Source organism: Pteropus vampyrus, unplaced genomic scaffold (genome assembly GCF_000151845.1).
Source record: "Pteropus vampyrus isolate Shadow unplaced genomic scaffold, Pvam_2.0 Scaffold82, whole genome shotgun sequence".
Taxonomy (NCBI): Eukaryota; Metazoa; Chordata; class Mammalia; order Chiroptera; family Pteropodidae; genus Pteropus; species Pteropus vampyrus.
Window position 1 is genome coordinate 2,924,225 of NW_011888863.1, and position 16,756 is coordinate 2,940,980.

Sequence of the window (16,756 nt, forward strand, 5' to 3'; positions counted from 1 at the left end):
AGAAAGCCTGGAGGATATTAGAGAATAGTGTTAGACACAGAATCCAGGAAATGTGGGTGCAAAGCCTGCATGTGTTGAGATAAACTGGACCCAGTCATTGTCCTACCATGCAGCTGGCAGATCTCTCTTTACTTCTGTGTTCTCCTTTGGAAAAGATTATTTAGCAACTTAGAGATGCCTCTGATATTACACACATGATGTTACTGTTGGGAGCCTCCAAGAACTTGGAAAACTGTTTAAAAGCTTGAGTTGGAACAAGATGATGACCCTGGAAATGGAGGTATCTGTTTATCAAAGAAATCCATGGATTATAGTCTATGGTTCCTCATGTTGCACAGTTCTGTGCCCTACATACAATGGATGCTCAACAATTATTGGTCAAAGTCATATTTTCTTTGTTTACTATCTGTGGACAACACATTACAAAACAAGTGGTTGATTATTTATGCTAATGGCTAATGAACAGGTACAAACGTCAACCATGTACTCAAGTCTAATGTCTTTTTTCCCCCTAACCCCATTCCCACCACTCACTGCCCACTGAGGTATCTAATATAGTCTGAGGACTGGATCTGGTCACATTTCTGTGTTGGCATGGCAGACATGGTGAGCCAACCACCAAAGGCTCCTTCCACAGCAGCCAAGCCTCCTAAAAGGGTCTTCTCAGCCTTAGGTTTTATGCTCTATCCTTCCTCTATCCTTCTATTTGCTTAGCTCAGAAACCAAATGGTACTCAAAGAGTCTCCTGTGCAAAAGCCCTACTCATCTTTGCCCTAAAAAAATCTATAGGGAGAAGTAATAAGTAGAACAGAGTGTAACATTTGAAGTGTTTACTCCCAAAGGATTGGATTGACTATATTAAAAGTAAAATTCCAGTAAAGAGCTTTTGCATCGGACTTGTTTTCAGGGTAATTTATATTCAGTGTTCACTTGGTTATGCTCAGATCAGTACTAGAAGTGAAAGGGTTTTCATGTTACCTGTCAACTGAGTCTTTCATGAAGAGCTTTTTAACATGTAACTGGTTTAGTAAGCAGTGTGCTTAATGATGTACAAATAAAATATGGGTTTTTAAATCACTCCCTTGCAATAATCAAATTTACATGTTCTGTTTCTTAATGACATTCTAAGGACAGCCCTTGGATTTCGTTACTTTCAATTGTTAAACACACACTCACAAACCAGTTTAAAATGTTGATCTCTCTTCTAGACGGTCTCAGATCAATGGGATGGCCATGAGGAAGGGGCGTGATCTGTTCTTTTACTTCTACCCACACATCTTCATATTTGAGCTCCTCGGGTGTTGGGATTGAGAAGTCAGATCAGGATGAAAGGGGCAAACATATCATTCTGAACTGGGTGTGTAATTTCAGTCCTCTGGACAATTGCTGCTTGTCTGGCCAACACTGACTGATTGAAGAGGGCTTCTTGTCAGGTAGATGTTAAATGGCTCTCTGGTGGGCATATGGGTGAGATTTTTATAGCTTTGAAGGACCTCTCTGTAGTATACAGTTCTTTGAAGTGGAAGAGCTGACCCTAGCCTCACTTTATTCAAACCTCCTTAGCTCTGCCACTGACAGTATACCCACAGGCAGACCTCTTGTGTGGAATTCTAGCAAGTCTGCCCTACTGTTCACCATGGGAAATTCAGGCAGGGCCTGCTTCACGGCCATGCAGCCTGTGCAGTAGCACAGGGCCACATGCTTGAGTTGATGTTTTGCTGGGATCTTGAACTTCTTGATCAATTTTTAGCAAAGGCCTGCCTTTTCATTTTGTACTGGGCCCTGCAAATTATATAACCAGTCTTGGAATCAGACATCCTTACCACACCAGAGTGGGCATATAAACTGCTCCATTGGTCTTCCCATTCCAACAATCTTTCTCTCTCTCTCCACTTCCCTTTTCCCTACTCAGACAGATCAATAAGCCTGACATACCAAGTACCAACCAAGCTATCTTCACTTAGAAAATCAAGGCCAGGTTCCTTCTCTCATGGGTACTACCACTCCTACAAATTTCCCTCCAAAGCATCCTCCATGGAGATAAGGGAAGAACATCCCTCACTACCTCGCTAGATCAAAAGTGAACCACTCCTGCCAGTACACAATAATCTATATTCACTGTAAAGAATTCTGTTGAATAGTTCTCTAATAAATATACATTAGTCATTTATATTTCTTGCTGTGAAATTTGGGGCAAAAAAAAAAAATGTTGTGTACTTGAGGCCTCCAGGTACAGCTGGAAAAAGAATGACAGTAAAAAGGAGACTATAGAAAGAAAATCTCATAACTATCCTCAACCACTGTTGTGAGGTAGATTCTGTGGTCACCTCCCTGAAACCTGTCCACCTTTTCCTCATGTCTAACAGCCAGAATAAGGTTAATACAGCTGTAAGCATGACTCCTGACTGGTTTAGACCTAAGTATGTATAAGAACCACCTGGAGAGTGGTTCTTATACATAGCTCAAAAAAAAACTAAATAAATAAATAAAACACAGCTCCCAGGGCCCATCCCCTAAGATTCTGATTTAGCAGATTTGAATTGGGGCTTACTAAGATTTCTGAAGAGGGTGGTTGTGTGTGGGCGTTGGTAGGGGGAGGTGAGGTTGAAACCTAGGCTTGTGGGAAGGCCTTGCGAAGAAAATGACTTGTTTTTTATTTTTATTTTGAAATAATCTCAAGCAGAAAAGGTACAAAAAGAGTATATATAACTCTGACCAAAATTAAGCAACTTTTTTGATTTGCCACATTTGTTTTATCATTACTTTTCTCTGCACACACACATACAAGATTTATTTTCAGAACCAGCTGAGTGTAGGTTGCATACATCATGTCCATTACATCTTAATACTTCAAGTATTCCTAAAAACAAAGATATTCTCATATATCCACAGAACAGCTATCAAGTTCAGAAAATATGACAAAGATCTAAACTTTTAATCTGCTGTCCATATTCCAATGTATCATTGTCCAAATAGTGTTCTTAATAGTATTTTTTCCTTCTAGGACACATACAGCATTTAGTTCTCATATCTTTTCAATCACATTTGATCTGCACCAATTCCTTTGCCATCCTTTGTCTTTAATCACATTGACATTTTTAAAGAATACAGGCCATTTATTTATAGACTATTCTTCAATTTTTGTTTGTCTTGCATTTCTTCATAATTAGATGAGGTTAAACATTTCCAGCCAGAATACTACACAACTGACGATGTATTTTTTCCCTAGTACCTTGACCTCAGACATACAGTGTTCACCTGCCCCCTTGCTGATGACATTAGTTTTAATCACTGTCAATATGTTGTCTGGTCAACAAGAGTTTAGGAATAATCCCAAACTAGCTCTCTTTTCAAGGTGTGGTCCACAAGAAACAATACCTTAACCTAGGAAAACTCCAGAAATACAGACCAATATCAAAGCAGCAGCAAGTCTCATTTTCCTGCCAAAAATGCTGTCCAGCCCATCTCCTGACCCTTACCCTCTCCAAAGCTGGAGTCTGACATTGGTCTGTTTTGTTTCCCTTCCTGCAGGGGGTGAACACCAAGCTCCTCAAATGGCACCTTTGAAATTCTCACTAGACAAGATATGAGTCAATCACCACCTTTCACCACCTCACCATCCCCCACCACCATCTCCCCGCCCCCCACCGCCTTCCTCACGCCCCCACGCACACAGCCCTCTCTCATGCACTCAGGGCGGGGCGAGACTCAGAAAACAGCAGCAGCTCACTCCAAAGCACTCATCATCAAAAATCCTCTCTGATTCCCAACAGCCCACTTTTTTTCCATATCCTCAGTCTAGGAGAAGGAGTTTTGAGCATTATAGTCCTGGTTTTCAAATGTTTTCTTTCAAAATTTGCATCTTGATCTTATTTATTGTATTTTATGCCTCCCTTGAAACTCCGATTTAGCATCGATTAAAATATTCTTTCAACCTATTTAATAGAGCCATAGGCTCTTAGAGATATTTATATCACCTGTCATTAAATTGCTCATGGCCCAGTCTTGATAGCAGAGAAGAATGGGGATTTTAAAGAAAAATATATGAATATTTTAAATTTTGCCACTTTAATTTGCAACAATTCCTTCTCAAATACAATTTCATGTTCCCAGCTAAATATCAAGACAGCATTTATCAATCACTTAAAAGGATCTCATAACTGTAGACCAAAATATTTAAGAATACAAGCATCTCATAGAACTGGTTTAAGTTACTAAGACACTAATTTACTCTCTAAAATACTTAACCTCTGAGGCCTTATTTTCCTTATCTGTAAAATGAGGACAATAATGGTGTCTACTTTTTATGGTCCTTATGAAGTTTAAATTAAAAAATACACTTAAAGGGCTTCGAATGGTGCCTGGTGCAAAAGTAAGTGCTCAATAAATGTTAGTTATTTTTATGATTATCATTATCTGAGAGGAAATCGATGTTGAGGGTCATGAGAAAACCAAGCATGAAAGATTTTGTAACCCGTTTAAGAAAATACACAAGTGACTAAGCTATAGCACCAACCAGGTCTTCAGAGATTTCGTGTAAACAGCTCTTTTGTTTACACATCACTCTCTTTAGTAAACAGTAGTAAATGTTTGATAATTATTGAAATTTTGATCTCTTTCAAAGATATTTGAATTTTTTTAAATGTCTATAAGAGAATAAAATCTAATCTTTAATAAGGGAAATTTCAGACATAATAGGGAAAACAAATTTTGACACAGACACACACACAAAGTGGCTAAATTTCCAGCCTGGTGCTGTAGAACCACCCAAAATGTCACGTGGGAGTTCTTCCTTCCACAAGTTGACAGCTTTTATCTCTTCAAAGAGAGCAGATAAAACCCACAGAGAAAACTGCCATCTAACACCAGAGAACGCTGTCATGCTTGCGGTCCCCTAGATGGTAATGGGGACAACATGATGCAGAACTTCGACCATCCCTCGCCCCTTCCAGTGACCATAAGAAAGGCAGCTTGAAGTTAATTTTCTAAAATCCAAATTATTATGGCACGAATGATTCTGAGACCCATGGAGCCAATTGAGATTAATTATGAGCCTTTATTAGCCGGCCGGCGACTGACTCTCTACCACGCAGGGTTAGAGGAGATCAGCCCCGAGCTTCCCGAGCAGGCTGCTTATAAGGTTTTTTTTTACTACATCTTTGAATGAACAGATTACAAGAAGCAGAAGTTAGTCGTTAACTCTTTGTACTCAGATAAATGTATTCAGGGGAACTCCCAGCAAACAGGGCCTAATAGACAGTTTTATCATCTTTTCCTTGGAATGTTGTGCTTCTCCCTGGGGCTGGCGCCCGGAGATATCACCTCCCTATAACTGAGTTACTGCTCTCCCTAAGGGATGGTGCCTGGAGATACTGCCTCCCTGAAACTGGAGAATTTCCACTTTTACAAAATTAAGAGAGATTTCTCAGAGTATAGTCCAGGTTCCAAGATCCCCCAGGATTCTGGACTGCCTTTAAAGATTTATTTCAGGAATTTTTACCTGCTTTAATGGATAGAAACAAACTAAGTCCAAACTCACCAACTGGTAAACGCCCATGGGAATGAAAGATATGAGAACAATTCTTGGTAGAGGGGAAAGGGATGGACTGTGAGAAAGGAAACTAACATACATTAATAACTTTCATGTTTGAGTTTCTGTTGCTGAGCACTCTTCATATATTATCTGACTGTCATGAAATAATTGCTATTATTAGCCCCACTTTACGGCTAAAGAAACTAAGAGAAGTTAAGGAAACTACCCTAGATCACCCAATTAATAAGCTATATGGGGAGAAAAGAGAAAAATAGCACTATAACGCAGAAAAGGGCAAAACCAGGGAGGATACACCCGGCCTCCTTCTCCGAGTTTGCCTTGGCTACTACCACTCTTTTGTGTACACGGTATGAATTGTGGTACTGTGGGTTTGCTCATGTGCATTATTTCAAGCATTTTCAAACTGATTACCCAACCAAAACATGAGTTTGTTCAAGGCAAGTCCCGTGCTTCTCTTGCATCTCCCCTCACACCCATACACAGTGCTGAAGTCCTTAGTCCAGGAAACACTCCTGAATTCTATTCATTAATACTTCCAGGCCATTCTCTGCTTGGGGCAAATGCCCTGGAGATGAGCTTGCATCCCATGGGCTATTCTGTCTTTTCAAGTCATTTGGAAGTATGTGTGCCAAGTAAATATCTAAAGGACTGAAAGGAGCAAGGTGTATGTGTTTATTTAAATGCTAGGCACATTTGTAAAGCACCAAGGGCGTAAACCTCAGAGAGGGCAGAAATTTGGGCCTCCTGAAAGATGTTCTTGGAAATGTGATGTGCACTTAAACAGTCTCCAAGCAAAACACCTGGGGGGCAGGGAGGAGGAGCTGTACCAGCTACTTATACAGGTAGACACATGGCCACAGTCTTCAGGCCTGATTATTTGCAAGAACTCAATATATGAAAAGGAGAGCATCAAAAAGGAAAGCATATTATTCAAGAAATGATGTCTAGGTGATTATTTACCTATATGAAGAATATCAGGTTAGCACAGTTTTAGGCTATCACATAATATCTTAAAAATAGATTCGGGTGAGCATATTATTATTCAATATTTTTAAAATAGGATTTAATATTTTACACTCAATAAATAAGGAATTTTTAGCTTAAAAATGCGTATGCATTAATATAAAAACATAAAGCAAAATATCAATTAAACTTCATCTGATTTAAAATTTTTATGTCAAAACTCTACTGAACTTAATCTAAAAGAAAACAAAGAAATAGGAAAACTATTTGCAACAAATATTATAAGTAAAAGTTTGTTATATGTAAGAAATTAAAGTAATATGATAGTGAGATTATTTCTAACATATCAGAAATATTTTTTAGTAGTAATAACCAATACTGTTATCTTGTACAACCATTTTAAATGGCAATATGGACTATATCTTAAGGAAATAATCCTATCTATAAAAATACTTTGTTCAAATTATGTTTATTATAATATTAGTAATAATAAATTAGAAACAAAGTAAATATTGAACAACAGTAAATTAGTGATGTAAACTGTAGTAGCTGACATGGTAGGTAGCCTGTGATTCCTAGTAAGCATATATAATAATATATAAAATGATTTATATTATAACTTTAAAATGACAAAAGTTTTATATTGAGTATAGTCACTAAATATAGAGGAAAAACAACATACTAGAAATAAAGACTTGCATTATAAAACTATGGGTACTACTTTTTAATCTTTTAAAGATTACATATTTTTTAAGTGAAAAGTGAAAACACACTGCAATAAATGACATTTGCTTTTCATTGGAAAAATTCCAAAAGAGGAAATTATGAGAAAGATTTTTCAAACAAACTTTAAGTTGACATAGTAGAGTGAAGACCGAACAGTGGAAAATGGAATCATCAGATTTAGCTGTGCAGAAGACATGCTAAGAAACTATCTTTTGATTTCAGTGTTTTAGTTGTTCTTTTCCTAATAATGCATATTTTGAAGAAAATGTTGATCATGTTCTTTGAATTGAAATCACAAGCAGAGCACATACAGCTGCATGACATGTAGTCAGTTTCGCTGGGCTGTGTCTCCTGGTATCTTTCAGAACATCTCAGCAGACAAGGTGCTAAGTGAAAAATTCAAGAAGCCGATAGAATTTGAATCCACCCTTCCTGGCAGAAACAGATTTAAGACTGGAATGTAGTTCTCCATGACAACCTTATCAGTGTTTACGGTCTACTTATTTATGGGTACCATGTTCCAGGAAAGTGTTGGTAACTAAACCTACTACCATTTTTGCCTTAGCTATACGGGCCACAGGCTAAGCAAGGATTTGGCCCTGTTCACCATTATAATCTCTGCTTATCTAACTGTAGCAGACATGGTATTGAATAAACCTTGCAATAAGTGACACAGAAATATTGGTAGAGAGATAAAATGCCAAACTCTTTTCAATAGTTTTTTTTCACATATATTCAAATATATGGACCTCAACTCTGCTCCCCCCAATTCTCCCAAATCAGATCGCATCTACTCTTCAGAATGTTTTAGGACTATTGTATAAGCCTTTAGTACTTTTCCTACTGAAGTAGGTTTACACTAGAGAAAACTCAGTTTTTCTTCAAATATTGTACCCATCACAGCTGCCTCATACAGACTTTCATTTCCCTGAAAGTTTGGATACCTGCCTCATATATCACTTCCTATTCATATTTGTGTATAAACTAAGATAACACAACACCAGTTTTGGAAAAAGTGCTCACTTCCTTGTAGACTATTTAAAAGTCTGATTTTGCACTGTAGAATTTCTGAAAGGATGTGTAAGTGACAGTGGGTGGAACTAGTGGGTGGACAGGGAGTCGTGGTAGAAAGTTTAAGACAATTTGCTGGCAGTATCCGTTCTGTTTGCTTCTGATGACTTTTAAATAGTCTACAAAGAAGTGAGCACTTTTTCCAAACCTGGTGTTGTGTTATCTTAGTTTATACACAAATATTTGATTTTTAATTGAGTTTATTGGGGTAACATTGGTTAATGCAATTACATAATTTTTGGATGTACATTATAATTTGACATCTGTAATATTCTTAGAGTTTTAATCATTCTTCTTTAGTCATTAGTATTTAATTACAGCTTAGTATATATCCAATTGTTTTTTCCTTCACAGATTTTCTTATTGTCAGCCAGAATGTATTCTTGGACCAAAGACAGGGATATGGAAAAAGAGAGAGAGATCTCATGTTTTCTACTCTCACCCCTGCTGCAACACAACCCACCAAACCAAGTAGCGTCACCCACCAGGCACCATTCACATTTATTTCTGATTTACCTTTTGTTCTTTCCCAAAAGCCCTGTTAAAGAGTGTTGCATTAGATGCTTTCATGTTGTTCCACTTCTAAATATCTACCCATTTCTTCCACTAAATTGGTGAAAGCATCAGCCTTCATTTTCTCCCTGTGTTCTTTTCATTTATGACTAGGTCAGCTTGTTTCCCAATAAGACACGGCATCTGGACACATAAAACAAATTGTGTTGTTATTCACCTTACAATGTTCTCATGAAGCAAGTGGACATAAACATTTTAAATGCTTTAAATGTAACAGTTTATTCAAAGTAAATGGAATCTGATGGCAGTCATTTAATTCATTCAGAAAAAAATTTATTGAGCACCTACACGTGCCAGGAACTATAAGTGGTAGTTATTTGATATGTGACAAATGATATATGATAAGTGACAAGAAATCGTTTCTGTCTTCAAGAAGTTTGACAAACATTCTTTAGAAAATGCCAGCCTATCTTTGTAAGTCATATAAAATCGAATAGGTATTAAGGAAAAAAATTGATAACAAATATTTTATGACTTATATGATCTAAGTTGCATCTAAGTTGCATCTTAAAGATTGAGTTCTAAAATCAAAATTAAAGTGAAAATTGAATAAAATTAAAAAGAATTATTTCTTAAGCATTAGAATCTCATAAAGAACTCTCATATACTCATGCTCTTAAAGGTATGATGCTACTGAAATAGAAAAGAGCAGATGAACAACTTCCTTCTAATGCTCTCTCCAGGAGTTACACCCACTGATAGGCAGGCTAAATCTTCACTACTAAAATCATTATTTTCCAAGCAAAATATTAAAGTCTAAGTTTAAATTTGACTATATTTCAACTTAACAATAAAAATTAAGCTCCTGGATTTCTTGGTCTGCCCCTTTCCTCTGACAGGGATGTTTGTCATGTATATTATTTAAAAATCATTTGGTGGGGGGAGAAGAGTTTAGAAAACTGGTGCTTTGAGGAAAGAAAAACAACCTATACACTGTCATCCATGAACAATAAATCTAATATAATAGCACATGCTCTCCAAAGCATATATACAAAAAAATTCCAGAAACTTAGGTATTTTTAAGATAACTATGATTCTAGAGGCTCTCAAGGAAAGAAAAGATGGATTTGAGTGGTTTGTCTGACAATTAAGGGATGTCAAATATTTTCACATATAAACATATTAAAACATTAGCTCGACAAAATAGCTAACCAAAAAAATTGAACATCTGTGTGAACGATATATTCCACTTATAGAAGCCAAACATGTTTTATTGTTTCCATAATTTATCCCAAATTGAAATAGATGCATGATGTGTTCTATGTGTGTAAATTTCTTGTAATCAAGTATTATTTTGATACTATATCTGACACTTACAAGTGTGTTTTATCAGTTCTAAAGAAGACAAATGTAGGAATTTGTTTTAAGTTACGCAAGCTTAAAACATATAGAAAGAGAAGGAAAGAAAAACAAAAGGAATGGAAGGGAAAGGAAGGGAAATAGTAAAAGGGTAGAGGAAGGGAGGGAAAGGAAGAGAATAATGAAGAAAACTACCCCCTAGAATACAATGCAGAATAAGATAGGCAGGATGGGCTAACAAGGGCCAGCTTCCCTAGGGTCAGCTAACTCATTGGCATGAGCCTATTTCTTAGGGTTTTAGAATGTCAATACCATAGATGCTTTCACTGACTGCTTTTCAGAGAATAAAAAGATGTATTTTGAATGAAAATATTCGCCTCTCATGTGTAATAATTAAACAACTAAACACTAAGAATTTCTGATTTTGCTTCCTCAAGCTTTTGATTGCTTCCAGGATATAGCTTGTTCCCAAATAACTAATAATAACACTTGCATATCAATTTTGATCAAATCTACAGTATATTTTGGATTTATGTCACATTTGACATAAATGTGCATTACGCAACAAAAATTGCAGTTGAGGGTACATTAATTGATCTTATACCTTTTTCTAGTATGTATTATTGTGGATACTAAAGACATGTTGGCTAAGCCAAAGCAAAGCAGGAAATTATGATAATTATCAAATCAACGAACATCATCAACTACCTATTGTTCATTAAATTTACAACTAACCTGGACAACTAACACCTCACTGAAGGCCAGGAAGGAAGAAACCTCCTTATCACAATCACTCCTTAACAAAATGGTCTGCTTGAAAAATAAAGACTTACCGTCTAAATATTAATAATGAATATGAATTCTTATAACAAAATTCTCATAGCCTACCCATTTATACAAAGACTGCTTAGAATAGCTTTATCACTTATTTCGAGTTATTATAATTTTCAGAACTACTTTTATATTCAGTTGAGCTACATTCAATTAGGTATAGTGAAAAAGAGGAAGAAAATGTAAAAGATTAGAGGTCTGAAAATATGGAGGATATCAGTAAAAGAAACAAAACTATAATGTATATTATTAGATTATCAGAACTCATTTCTTTGGTAACATTTTTGGGAAAATAAAAATAAGTTGCATTTTCTCATATTTTATCAGTCCTCTAATTTGTAATTAAAAGTACCCAATAGCTTCCAGCTGCATATTTAATTTGTCCACCTTCAGATTTTTCATATTTATTCTGAGTTAGAGGTATTTCTTAAATTGGATTTTATTAGCAGAAAATGCATCAGTTTTCTATTTGGAACAATTCCAAAGGTTATATTATTAAATTTTATGTGATCTGAAGAAAATTGCCATATAAATTTGTGACAATTGTGTAATGATAAAATCTATATATTCTTGGCAGATATTCTACAAGTCACTGTTACCCTTACAAAGAAAGTTCTTATCTTACTGTACCACTTGCATATTCCAGATAAACAAGAAATTCCTTATTCATCAGTCTGTTCAACATAATTTATAACATATAATTCGAGATAGATTATAGGAGCAGAGGGTGTGCCTGAGAGAAGTGGAAGGAATCAATAATCATAATCTTTGTATTATTCAATCTTATTAGAAATAACCAAGTCAACGGTATTAATTATTCTTAATATCCTGAATGTGGTGATAATTTTCTATATAATTTTCAGTTAATATTTTAATTTTTATTTTTTTAATTTCTATATTAAATTTATTTTGTTCCAGAAATTAAAGACAAACTTCCTCTAATAAAAATAACCTTACTGAGGGGAGCAGCATCCAGTGCACTGCCTGGGGCCCGGGGCTGCATTCTGGGCCGAGATGGCCCACTCAGCCAGAGACTGGGTCTCTGACAGATGCCAAGCCTGCCCTTCGGATGGAAGCCTGGACACGAGGTGAATGTGTCTGAGCTCAGGGTCGCCGTCAGGATCAGTTAATATTTTTAAATTCCTTCAATTTTATTGGTGAAGAAGTTAAAACATTTAATTTTGTCGGTGTTTCTGATGGTGTTTTACTAACAATGCAAAATGAGGTGGAGAACTGAAGTAACTCTCTGGATGATTCATGCTGGAAGGAGAAAGCCCATACACTGGAGTTTAAGCTTAGGTATATGTTTTTGCTCTTATTTTGTTGTTTTGTTTTGAACTCAATTTTCCTATCGATTTTACAAACAGAACACTCCTAGATTTGATAACATCTCCACACCTAGAAGAATTTTATTTTTTGCCCATTTTATAAGTTATAAAAAAATAAAGACCAGATAAATTAGAAGACTCACCCATAAATTGGAAATCAAATCATAACCTTGCCATTCTCTTCTCAGATTACTGTATCATACACAAATCTATTTTTCCTTATTAATTTTAATAACAGTTATCCTAATAACAGTAAAAATATGTCGTTTTTTAAAATAAAATTCAAATAAATCATGCTTATAGTCGAAAAATAGAAAATAAGATTAACAATAAGAACTAACAATTACCCTTCCAGAGAAAAGTAATCATCTTGATATATCTTTGTAGCGTTTATTACTTATGTATATTTATATAAATAATGTTTTCACAAAAATAAGATAATTCTATCTAAAGCATTTGAAAACCAAATTTCTTACTAAACATTCTCATATTTCCATTATGAATAAATTTTTTTGTGCCACATTTCACAAATACTTATTTCAATTATAAAGAATTGCATTTAAAAAAGATGGTTAAATCTATACTAATATTTTCCAATCAATTTTAGAAAATTAGTTATCATTATTAGCAATTAAAATTTATTGAAAAACTACCATATGCATAAAATTGTTGTGATCACTATCAGTGAATACTTTTATAAAAGTATTTTTTGCTTTGATATTTTAAGTGTATAACAGGTATCATATTTGTTTTGCAACTATTAAATAGATGCATTTTCCTTCCTGCTCCCAGGCCCCTAATCAGATTTCAATGCAGTCTCCATCTCAGAGACCAAGTCCTGGAGGCTTAGAGGCTTATTATACTAGGGCTAGAATGGCCTGTTTGGGCTTCTTGATCAAGACAATAACCTAGAAAGCCAAGCTGGTGGAAAAGAAATTAACTAAATTCTTTAATTCCAGTTCAACAAAGAACACCTGCCACAGAGTAGAGACGGTGCCTTTGGTGCCATTAATGCACTCAGCTGTGAGGATAAAGTGGAAGGTAAGAGGACGTGATATAGGAGAAATGCAGTACTTTACAGAATCTTAAGCAACATTAATTGTAAGATGTATCATTATCCACCAAGAAAGAAAATATTCTGCTAGTAAAACTAGAATATGACATAAATTCTATGACCCAATTTCAAATATGTTAAAATATGGGCAAGAGTGGAAAGTACATCTTAGAATGCATGAAATACCATAAAAGAATAGACAGGAAAGAAGGCAAGAGAGGCAGGGTGAGACACTTTGATCACCTCACTCTGGGGCTATAGAGACAGGAGGAAGAAAGAAGGCTCATAAGCTAGTTCAAGGGTAAATGTGGAGAGCAGAGAGGGGTCCTGCCCTGTTTCCACTTAGGGTTCCAAAAGGAGGCTGCCTTTCTAATCGGAGAGGCAGGATGCCATGTCAGAGAAAAAAGGGTGACCCAATGTACCTGGGCAGAGAGGGAAGTTTGAAACCAGGTGCCCCAAATTTGCTTCTACTCCTATGTGGTATAGATGAGACCTAAAAGTGCTAGTCCCAGGGGTAAAAATGTGAAGGCAGGTGAGCTGAGACCCAATGGGTTTGCTACAGGACAACTGCAGCAAATCCCTCCCAACTGTGGTGAAGAGTGAGATGACCCATAATCCAGTAGGCCAGTGACCAGATAGAGAACAGGGCAGAAACTCAGAGAGGACCACAGTGGGCAAGATAATGCCAAGTCAGTCAAAGAGAACCACTGGGCTTGAATCAAGCTAAGCGACAAGACCATGAGTTACACAGCAAAAACCTCAGCCAAGAATGCCAGCAGAGTGAGCAGCAACCTGGCAGACAAGAGACATTGCCACAGAGAACTGAGAAGCCTGAGCACAGACCAAGGACACAAGGTCATAAAACCACATCCTTCCAGGTGAAATGTAAAAGCCCAAACATTTTACCCAAAATAGATAATGTTTAAGAGATTGTTTAAATTTATGTAACTGGATCAAATTTTAAACAGAATGGACTGAATCAGCTTTTTCCCGGTCATCCATCCAGCAGGTGATATCTTGGTAAAGATCAGTGTTAAACAATGCAGTTTTATATCTCTTTCTAGCCTTATTGACATACCACTGATATATAACATCACCCTGGTTCAAGGTGTACAGTGTGTTGATTTCATACAATGAAGTCATAGACAAATGAAAGAACTGTATTTCCTTTGCGCCTCTGACTTGTGGAATAAGCAAATATGTGACCCAAAAAGTGTGACTTATCTTTTTATTAGTCGATGTACAGTATTTGATGATGTCGAATTCTGTTGTTTCTAAGCACATGCTGAAAAATAAAGAATATTCTTCATGAACCTTCCTTATCTCTCCAGCCAAAAGCAATCCCTCCTTATTCTGAATTTTCATAGAATAACAGTTCTTAAAGGTGGCGACTGGACCATCAGCATCAGTGTCACCTGGGAACTTGTTAGAAATGAAAATTATTGGGCTCCATCCCAGAACTGGTGTATCAGAAACCTTGAGGGGTGGGGCCCAGCAATCTGTATTTTAACAAATCATTTGACAAATATTTTGATTCTTGCTAAAATTTGAGAACAATTGCCATAGCACTTTGTGCCTCTTTTTATGAGACCTATTACATTATATCATTATGGTTTTAGTTTTACTGTACTGTGGTGCCCAGGTTTGAATATTCTATGTCATCAAGACTATAAATATGCCTTAATCATCCTCATCGCAGTCATCCATAGAATCCTGAGTCATCCTACTCAATGCCTTGCAAATTTACCTCCTGGCTCACTATTACTCTTGCCAATACATCTCTGGTCATAACTCATAATACTTTCAATATCTATAGAAATGATCTTTCTCACATCTTGTCCTCTGACTTAATTAACCCCAATGCCTGCTCTCTGCTTCAGCTCTATGAACATGCCACTGATATTTTTACCAATAATTACAACCCATAATGTCAGTCTCAACTACCCTAACTCCAACAGCTTTTAATCCCTATAATCCCACTGATCCAACACTATTACATAGTAACCTACCTCCCACACACCCTGTTTTCCTTTATTACTCAGAGTCGATCATTATTCTCAACTCTCTTTGTCCTCGCTCTTTTTGTATTATTCACCTAGGAAACTCCAGCATTTGTTAAACCCAATGCTCAACTTGCTTTACACCTGAACTGCTGACTAATAATACTAGAGAAAAATGTAAAATCATACTGACCAGTCTCATTCCAAATTCACAACTACTAGACCTCAAGGAAGTGTGACAGTCATAATAATTTCTCTTAATTCATTCATTCCTCCACTCTTCTAGATGACTACTTCATACCTTCTCCTCCCTCCTCAAATGCCAGCAGCTCCTCCCCAATCCTACTCTCATACTGCCGATAGCCTTGCTTCCAATTTCACTGACAAAATAGAATCAATTGTAACAGAACTTCCACAAGTACCTGCCAATGCACCTGTGCCATTTCCTGCTGTTATGAACTTGTCCCAACTCCAGCTAATCCCCTTAGAGAAAATCCCTTGACCATTTGCTATCTTCAATTTTTCTCCTCTCATTCTCTTTAGAACCCTTTGGCATTGCCCCCATTAAACCACTGAACCTACTCTTGTCAAATCACCTACGACCTCCCTGATGCTAAATCAATGGTCCTCTGTCTTCATCTTACTTGTTTCATCAGCAGCATTTTACACAGTTGATGACTCCCTCCTCTCTGATACATTTTCTTCACTTGGCTTTCAGGCTACCACACTCTCCTAGTTTTCCTGGTCCTTCACTGACTACTTCTTGTCTTCTTTGCTGGGTCCTCCTTAGATCCCCAACATCTAAACAATGGAGTGCCCCAGGGGTCAGACATTGGATCTCTTCTCTTATCAGCCTGTGTTCATTCACAAGTTTTCCACACCCACTTGAATTCCAAGTCTATATCCAACTGCCTAGACTTTTACTTGTTTGTGTAACAGACAACTTTCAGTCCTACTGGTCAGCAGCATTTGACACAAGATCGCTCGAGCTGTTACGTGGAGAAAGGATTCAAGAAGAACAAGAAACAATATGGGGGGCACTGGTGAGAAGGCTACTGTAGTAGTCCAGGTAAAAAATATTGGTGTGAACTCTAGTGGTGATGGTAGAGATGAAGAAAGTGGACTCATTTTAAATTATCTTAAGTGTAGAATCAAAAGACTTGGTGATGGATGGGACAGAAGTAAAGAAAAAGAAAAAAAAAATTGTAAAAGACACTATACCCTAATGTTCAGAGTCATCACAAACTCTCAGGAAAATGTACCCAAATGTCCTGTGGGAAACTGTGTGTTAAGGGTAATAGAATGGCATTAACTTTCTAAGGCCAATTATTTCTTAACAATCTCTTAAAGGATACAA